This window comes from Cladophialophora psammophila, assembly GCF_000585535.1.
Source record: "Cladophialophora psammophila CBS 110553 chromosome Unknown aczJe-supercont1.1, whole genome shotgun sequence".
NCBI lineage: Eukaryota > Fungi > Ascomycota > Eurotiomycetes > Chaetothyriales > Herpotrichiellaceae > Cladophialophora > Cladophialophora psammophila.
This window is the reverse complement of record NW_006912922.1, coordinates 1,843,324-1,853,878: the sequence shown is the minus strand read 5'-3', so window position 1 is coordinate 1,853,878 and position 10,555 is coordinate 1,843,324.

The window sequence follows — 10,555 nt, the reverse complement described above, 5'->3', positions numbered from 1 at the left end:
TTAAACTTCGTATTTAATCACGTGACTAAAGGTTTATATTAAACCTTTAGAGGGCGATATTCCACAGATATTAATAGAATTCTTTAACGAATTAATTATTCTATACGGAGAGAATATAACTATATTCTTAAATTAATATTAATTCGCTCGGAAATATTTACTTTAGTATAACGTAATATTTCTTCGGCTACTATAAGTCGCCTCGTATAAAATAATAGCTCGTCTTATTCGAATTCGATAAAATCGACACTATAATACTTATTATATCTAGTTACGGAGAACGTTTAGATCGTTCTCGACGATAAAATATTTAACGATAATAGGTAAATCGCTAAGTGTAACCGTTCCGAGTAATTAAATATACTTAACCGGTACGAATTTATAGAAGCGGCCGGGCTATACTAGATAAACGCTCTTTCTATAAACTATAATAATCTAATTATATTCGAAGAAAGATCTAAATTAGTAGCACTACTTACTATATAAAGTTTAATTATTAAGAATAATTTAGACTTAGTAGTTTACTAACTTATTATTCGTTTTAATACTAATAATCTCTTTATATCTCGAGTTACGAATTTCGTCGATCTTATCGGTTCTTTTAATACTTTTATAAGACGTCTAAATACGCGAACTACCTAAGGCGACTAAACTTTTACTTCGGCGGCCTCTATTACGTTTACTTCTATTACTTTAATCTCTATACGATTATAGTAAAGTACTCTTCCGATACGATTTAGTTTAGCGGATATAGAACGAGAAAATTTAATATAGCTTACGAAACTAAAAGAAGAACGCTCTATTCTTAGAAATTAAGAATAAGTAAATTAAATAAAAAATAATTCGATTAATATTTTAGACGTTATAAAGAGACCGAGACTATAGATAGTAACTCTCGATTTAGGCTTCGTAGCTCTAAGTCCCGGCTATAATCTAAGTATAAAGAAGCCGAGAATTTCTAAACTCTTTTACGAAATCGAGATTAAATAATAACTTATAAACTAAAGAATATATATTACTAACTCTTTCGAAGCCGTTCTACTATTATACTTCCTCGGAAGGGATACGCTTAATAACTTACTAAATTCGATTTCGAATTTTAGAAGTCTTATTATATTCGTATAGTTAATAATTTAAAAGTATATAAGATAAATAAATTACGAAAAAAATTTATTCTTAGTTAATTACGAAGATATATAACGATATTACGAATTCGAGACTAAAAGAATAATTAATATATTAAGCTTACTTATTAAATATATATTTAGACGATATATATTCGTCTATCTATATATAGCTAAGAAAGAAATCGCCTTATATCTAGAAGAATTAAAAAGAATCGCCGCGTCTTATAAAGATTTTATAAAGAATCTTAAATAATTAATAAAGTAATAAGAAGAAAAGTTTAAGACTATAAATTACTAAGTTCTACTTAGCTATTTCGATTATAGAGCTATCGATATCTTAAGTAGTGCTCTTCGGAGCGCTCTATTAAGCTCTAAATATAATGAATAAATTAGTGAGTCTTTCATTAATACGAGAATTATAGTAAGCCGGAAAGAATTATATATAAGATATATCGTTATCTTAGACGCTACGTTTCTTTTCTAGGTTAACTAATATAGAAACGTAAACGCACTGATGAAATTTAAAGCCTAGAGAAATATTAACGATAGTATAAGACGACTCATTATCTTTAACGACGACTTAATAGATAAAGAGTATTATTAGCTAATCTTTATAGTCGATAAAATAATATAGTGTTAGACACAGCCTTGGAAGGGACCGGCCGAGGGCTACACGGGCGCGGCTCTCTACACTCATTGACCAAATGGAAGGGTCCGCAAGAGAGCAAGGCTGAGTCACGTGATATGCCCTGCTGGCCCTGTTGGCTCTGCTAGCCCTGTTGGGACAGAGCGCACAGAGCGCACAGAGCGCACAGAGTATAAGTATTATATATACACCCTCATTACCCCTAGATAGCTTACACTCTCTTCGTAGCTAACTCATATTAACTATTGGACTTATAGTTCTTAGTGACAAGTGACTCCTCATACCTTACGTTCTTCTCAACCAGTTCATACTATTAGAATTGTTACTAGGAACTCTAACCTAGTTAGGCCCCGGTAGGAACCTTAACACTTTAGCTACTACCCTTATTGTGGAGAACGACCCCTATGAGCAGTCAAGGAAGACCCGACCGACTTATCTCGCTCATTGACGAACTAGCACGACGTACAGCACGACTATCTCTTAACGACACTATATCTACTACTACTAGTACTTCGAGATTAACACCGAGTACCTTAAGGACGGTAATAACTACCGCCGCGCTAGCACTAGTGACTAAGGAAAAAATTAGTAACCTATCTAAGTCTTTTAACGGCGTAAAATCTAAATTTATACTCTTTATTCACCACACGGATTTATATATTCTAATGAATCTTACTAACTTTTAGAATAACTTATAGAAAATACTCTTTATAGGAAGTTACTTCGAAGATAATACCGAGGCTTAGCTTAGACCCTTCGTTAAGAACTATATTAAGAATAAAGCGAATAATAAAGAGAACGAGACTATTAGTCTCTTCGCTACGTTTACGGAATTTAAGAAAATAATAAAACTAATATTCGAGGCGAAAGATAAAGAAAAGAAAGCTTAAAAGAAAATAGTGAGTCTCCGATAAACTAGATCTATCTAAGAATATATAACTAAGTTTAGAACGCTAAATATAAAGCTTAGCTAGTAAGATAATATTACTATCTCTATCTTTTAAGAAGAATTAAAGCCGAAAATTAAGTAAGAACTTCGATATTTAGAGGAGAAATTACTAAAGAAATAAATAGCTACGGTTATTAAGGAAGATAACGATATTAAAGAATATCATTAATATAAGCGTCTTAATATCACTCGAAAAATCTATATAATAAGGGCTCAACGAGTTAATACTTAGAAAAGGCGCGAACTTTATTACGGGTTATAATCTATAGATCTAGATTAAGCGTAAAAAAGACGTAATAATAATAAAGAAAATAGAAAAGGGAAAATCGATCTTAGAAAAGAAAAAGAAACGGCTTATTATAGTTACGGTAAGCTAGGCCATTACGCGAAAGACTATAAAGATAAGAAAAAGTAGATTATAGCTACCGAAAAGAAATCTAAAACTAAGGAAATAGCGACGATTATCTCTAAAGCTAATATAATAGAAGAAGAAATAGTAATAGTCGGAGAAAGCATCGATAGTGGGAAAGCGATATTAATAGCGATTATATCTACGCGTATATATATCCGAACTAAGTATTAAATAAGAAGAATATATTTAGACCCCTACTATACTTTAATACTACTAGAATATAGCTATACTATATATGAACTAAAGAACTCTTCTTCTAAAATCGAAATAATCTTTAGTATAAGGGTCTATTAGAACGATGAATACTTATAGAAAAGAAGTTATCTAAACTTTATTTATACTCACTAAGAAGGCGACCTAAATATCTTAAACGTTTATATATCGAAAGTAGACCCGGAAGTACTAAGAGAATATAATATAGCTAATTCGTAATATAACTTCGACCTAGACCTTAGTGAAGAATCGAAGATCTAATATAAGAAAGAACTAAAATCTCTTATATAAGAAGAACTAAAATCTCTTATATAAGAAGAATTAAAATAAATTCTCTAAGAAGTAGTAAAAAGAATTAGAGTAAGAACTCACTAAACTTAGGAATTAATGAGGGAAGTAGAGATAGTCTTAATAGAAGAAACCCGATTACGGGCCCTTATAAAAGATAATTTAAGAGAAATCGTAGCGATTATCTAAATATCTGAGAAAGAGATATAAACTTAATTAACGATAGACCGAATACTAACTAGAGTAGAGATAGAGGTATAAGCGGTTTTAAGAATCTACCGAGAACGAAAAGTTAGGGTTCTTCGACTCGTGAAAACTCTACTCGACGTTAGTATTTAAGGACTATTTCCTTATAGAATAATTTACGTTTACCTTCTACGACTAATTCCTTATCTATATACGTAACACCTTAATTATTTATAACTAAAGAAGCTAAATATAACCGCCGTAGAAGTATAGCGAGTATATAAGAAATTGGTGAAACGATACGTAGTATATAACTACGAGATATTCGATCTAAAGAATGGAAAAATAAACCATCTCTACTAGTTAAAAAACTAGAACGGTGGTAGAATTAGAAGTATCTATACCATTAAAAATATATCTTTAGAAGACGCTAACGCTAGAAAATTAGTAAAGACGGCGTACGACTAGTGAGAACTAAGAAAGAAAGAAGAAACTAACGACTCGAGTTAAATATAACTATAAGATCTAACGCTAAGCCCATATTTCTCGGAGAAATATTAAAAGACTAGGAAGTTAGTATTCTAATTAACTCTAAATACACTAAGAACCTAGTATACACTAGAATAGTAGAAAAGCTACCGTAATAAAAAGCTAAAAAATCGAGATTCGATATAATTATAGGATTCGACGGCACCATTATATCCGAACTTATATATAAGTTACGATTAATACGATTAACGATCGACGAATATTAAGAAGAACTAGATCTCGATATTATGAATATAAAATACGATATAGTACTAAGTATATCTTAGTTAAAATATTATAATTCGATTATTAACTAAGCCGGGATCTAGATACGGTTTAATAATTACGACTATACCGCGAAAACTTAGGAGTCTAAGCTAAGCTTAGCTTAGAAACACACTAAAAAAATTATTTAGGTGCGATTAGTACGTATATTTACTAATACTATAACGAAATACTTACCGAAATACGAAAGACTAAAGTCTATATTCGAAAAGAAAGTAGAAATCGAGGCCCTATCGAAATATAAATCATAGGACTATAAAATATAACTTTAAGAAGAAAAATATCTTATATTTAGACTATTATACTCGTTATCGAAAACCGAGCAAAAGATCTTAAGAGAGTATCTTAAAGAATATTTAGCGAAAGGCTATATTAGACTATTAGAGTTAGAAGTAGAATACTTTATTCTATTCGTTCTAAAGAAAGACGGAAAGCTTCGATTATATATAGATTATCGAAAGCTAAACGACATTACTATTAAGAATATTTATTCGTTACTAAGAATTAATGAGCTTTAAGATCGGCTTAAGAAAGCGTAATACTTTATAATACTAAATATTCGAGACGCGTACTACCGTATACGTATGAAGGAAGGCGAAGAATGGAAAATAGCCTTTAGAACTCGATACGGACTATTTAAGTACTATGTAATACTATTCGGGCTCACTAACGTACTAGCGACGTTCTAAATACTTATTAATAACGCGTTGAGAAAATATTTAGATATTTTTTATGTCGCTTACTTAAATAATATCTTAATTTACTCTAAGATCTACGAAGAATATATAGAATACGTTATAAAGGTACTAAAGGCCCTTTAGAAATATTAACTACCGGTTAAACTTAAAAAGTATAAATTTTATAAAGATAACGTTAAATTTCTAAGATATATAGTTACTAGAGAGGAACTTAAGATAAATCCCGACTATATTAAAAGCGTACTAAAATAGCTAGAACCGACTACGCTAAAGGAACTATAATCGTTCTTAGAATTCGCTAATTTCTATCGAAAGTTTATACGGAACTATTCGCGAATCATCGTATCTCTAACAAATCTAATAAAGAAAGAAGTCGCGATCTTTACTCTAATAGAAGAAGCTAAGTAGATAATTAAAAAACTTAAGAAAGTCTTTACTAAGGCCCCGATTCTTACGATCTTCGACTCGGAATAATAGACTTTCCTTAAAATAGATACATTAGACGGCGCGATAGCCGCAGTCTTAATATAGAAAGAATAGAACGGAAAAATTAGACTAGTTATCTATTTCTTAAGAAAAATAATAGAACTAGAGCTTCACTACGATATTTACGATAAAGAATTACTCGTAATAGTAAAAGCACTAAAACACTAAAGAGTATACTTAGAAAGACTAAAATATCTAGTAAAGATCTATTTAGATTATAAAAATCTTCTTTATTAGAATATAACTAAAGTACTTAATAGAAGATAAGTACGATAGGCGGAAACTATAGCCCCGTATAATTTTAAGATCTACTATATTAAAGATAAAGAAAACGATAGAGTAGATACTCTAAGCCGACGGCCAGATTACGTAAAAGATATTCGGCTAACCTCAATATTCCTTTTACGAATGGAAGGAGACTATATAATCTATATATAATTAATGTTAGTAGCGGAAGATATTAAAGATTTAGTTAAGAAAGATAACTATAATTATAATCTTAATACTAATATTAAAGAATATTATTTCGTAGATAAAGTATATAATGAGGTCGTACGACTTCGAATTATAGAATATTACTATAACGATCTATTAGTGGGATACCTAGGAGCCGATAAGATAATTAAGCTCATCACTAGGCACTATAACCCTTAGAAATATATAAGAAAAGATATCTAAGAATTTATTAAACAATACGAAATATATACGTAGACGAAGTATACGAGATATAGACTCTACGGACTACTATAATCCTTATAAACTTTAGAAGAAGTATAAACGTTAATTACGTTCGATTTCATTACGAAACTACTAAAGTTTAAAGAACTCCTTACGGAAGTAACTTATAATAGTATACTTATAATATACGATAGACTAATAAAATTCTTCTACTTTAAACTTTACCTAGAGAAGTCAACGATAGAAGAATTCGCGTACGAATTCTTACGAACCGTATTCGCTAACTATAGAATACCGAAAGAGATTATTATAGATAGAGATAAGCTCTTTACGTCTAAATTCTGAAAAGCCTTAATGAAACTACTAACTACGAAGTATAAGCTATTCACATCGTTTCATTTATAGATCGATGAATAAATAGAAAGAACTAACTAAACACTAGAATAATACTTACGAATATATATAGATTATAGTTAAACTAATTAAATATAACTACTACTAGTGATATAATTCTACTTTAACAATCATAAATCAGTAATAGAAATGAGCTCATTCTTTACGAATTACGAATTTCACTCACGACTCGAGGAGACGATAAATAGAAGTCCGAACTCTAGAGCTCTAAGTATAGCTCTTACTATAAGAGAACTTCACGATTAACTTAAATTAGATCTAGAATTCCTCGTAGAAAGAATAGTAAAATACGTAAATAAGAAACGAATTAAGGGATCGCTCCTAGAGGAGAGAGACCTCGTCTACCTTTTACGAAAAAATATTAAAATAAAACGACTAAGTGGAAAACTAAATTATATAAAGCTAGGACTATTTAAGATTAGAGATAAGCTTAGAGAAGTTATATATCGACTGGAACTATTGAAAGATATACGTATATATAATATATTCTATAAAGCACTTCTTAAACTAGTACTAAGGAACGCTAAACTAGTTAAGATACTACCGCTAAATAAAGAACTAACACTAAAGAAATATAATATTAAGAAAATCCTTAAAAGACGCGTTATGCGTGGTATCTCTTAGTATCTAATTAAATAATTAGGGTACAACGAGTATAAAAATAGCTAAGAACTAGAAACTAACCTTTCGAGAGAACTTCTAAAGAAAGTAAAAAAGAATTACCTTAAGTGGTTTCTAACGCCAACAAAGCGTCCAGCTACCCATCGTCGAAAGTAAATTCGCTACGAACTAGCGATGGCTTAGATTCATTCGGCGTATACTTCTTCTTCTCGTTAAGACGATCTAACACTATATAAGCCCGGACTATTATATTACTCTAAGCTTAAGTTAGCTTATTTAGTTAATATTCTATTTAGTTTAGGCGAGACTACTCTTATAATAACTCTAGAGACTATTGTTATACTAAATAAGTTATCTTCTCCGTATATCACTAAGCTCGCTAAGCTATACGGGCCTAAGCCTCTTATATCTTATTCCGTAACTCTAACTTTTTCCGTTTAATACTTTAGTACTTCGACTTAGAGTACTGATCATCGTATTTTATATTCTTCTTTAGATACTCGGAATAGCGGGAGACCCTATGTTTCATTATATAGATCGAGTTAAAGCGAGTGTAATTCGAATAAGATATTATAGCGCGATAACTAGTAAATCGAACGTTACGAGACTAACGGAGACGTTTAAGGAGACGGTCGCGACTACGGGAAAGAAGCTTAGAAACTATAGCTAAAGAAAGAGAAAGAGAAGAAGAAGATATCTTCGGACCTAGATGAATTTAAGTTAGATAGTGTCCCGCTTTTATATTATCGCTAAGATAAATCCTTAGAATAAGGATCTAACCGAAGAGAGAATAGTATTAGATATAGCCTTAGAAGGGATCGGCCGAGGGCTGTACGGGCGCGGCTCTCTACACTCATTAGCTAAATGGAAGGGTCCGTAAGAGAGTAAGGCTAAGTTACGTGATATACTCTGCTGGCCCTGTTAGCTCTGCTAGCCCTGTTAGGACAGAGCGCACAGAGCGCATAGAGCGCACAGAGTATAAGCATTATATATACACTCTTATTACCCCTAGATAGCTTACACTCTCTTCGTAGCTAACTTATGTTAACTATTAGACTTATAGTTCTTAGTGATAAGTGACTCCTTATACCTTACGTTCTTCCCAACTAGTTCATACTATTAGGATTGTTACTAGGAACCTTAACTTAGTTAGGCCCCGGTAGGAATCTTAATATATAGTTATACTTAGTTATTAATTTTATATAAAATAGATTAAATATAACTAAGATAGTACTCGATTTCTTCGTTTAGTAATTAAGAAATAGCGTTTTTAATATTTTACCCCGGGAAATACGGCTAAAATTTAATCTTTAGTAGAATATTAGTAGCTATAGGCTCTAGATAATTAAGAATTCTCTAACGATTATTAATACGGAAACTTACGAGACGACTCGCTTATAAATTATCTTATTTAATACTTAAGTCGATATCGAGGATCGTTTCGCTATCGTTTTAGAGATCTATAAGATAGTTATATAGAAACCGAAGCGTAGTGAAGATCTAGAGACGTTAAAGAACTTAAGTTTAAAAAAATTAAATAAAAGATAATTAAATAACTTTATAGAGCGTTTAAAGAGTATAAAGAAGAGTTAATATTTCTAAGAGAATAGGCGAAGATTGTAGTTAAGTCTTAAGCGAGGTCGTTAAGGAAGCGAGCGATAATGGGAGAGATATAATAAAAGAAGTTTAAAGTAAGAGATAGCTTTATAATTAGCTAGGGCGTCGACGCTAGACTAAGGTTCTTCTTATATAGTCCTCGGGGACTATCATTCATAGAATAATCAATTAAGTTACGAACGGGAGAACTTCCTTTAGTTAAGTGTGCGTGCTGTGAAGAGACTATCCCACCGCCGTACGAGTTGATGCTCATAGCTAGTAGTCTCGCCCTAATTCAATATAAGTCTTCGTTATAATTCTTAATATCGTCGATATACTCGTTTATCTTTATTATTAAGTATATCGAGAGAATTAACTACGTCTCGCTCAGAAGTCGTATTTACTTTTCGCTTTTCTTCGCGTAAGTTACTTAATATAGTTTAGCTCGACGACTAATTCACGGATATACTCTCCGACCGAGAGTGAATAATTATTCTTTCGTCGATAGATATTCTACGTATCTTACGCTTATCGCTTACTTCGACCGACTTAAAGTTAACGCTTTAAGAATATTAGAGATTTCTTAGTAAGTAGATAGAATCTAACGATAAGCGTATATTTAAGATATCTTTATAGTGTAATAAGGCGAGGTGGCTGTGCTGTGATGAGCTGTGCTGGGCTGGTAGAGCGGTGGCAGGCAGAGATCTATTAGGTCACATGTCAAACCTAAATGGGCTGGCAGAGAGTGCGGAACAGTTTACAGTGCTGGCAGTGTGCCATTTACTACGAGTTTGAGCAGAGTATCATGAATTCCATGGCTTTTTGGCGCTGTCTACCTAATTTCTGAGTGTTTTCATCAGTCCTGTCCTGTTCCTCGATGCTACCGCTGTGCTAGGCGTTCGTTGCTCTAGCCGCTACCTCTCTGGGTGGTGTTGGTGATGGTGTTGTCTTGTCAGTATCAACCAGAAACGCGTTCTCGATTCCCGATCTGCTGGACAGGCCTCTGTGCGTTGTTGCACGTGCACGCCGAACCCTGAAGTGCTCTGTTACAATAGTATATAGTCGATACTATATACGACTTAAAGCGTAAGAGAGGAAAGAGTACGCCTTCTATACGGGGAGTGTACTAATAATAAGGATATACTTCTCGAGTCGTATCTCTTAGCTAGTGGCTTAATTATATTAGGCGTCCGTTCTTTCGATGTTTAGCCGAATCTATAATATTTAACGTCTTAATATCCGTAATAACTATTCGTAATTATAGTAGAAATTCTCTTATTACGGCGTTTATAAAAGAAATTTGTGGAATATCGCCCTCTAAAGGTTTAATATAAACCTTTAGTCACGTGATTAAATACGAAGTTTAAGTTCGTATTTAAACCTAGGGTCTATGAAATCACGTGACTAGTGCGATATTAATTCCGCACT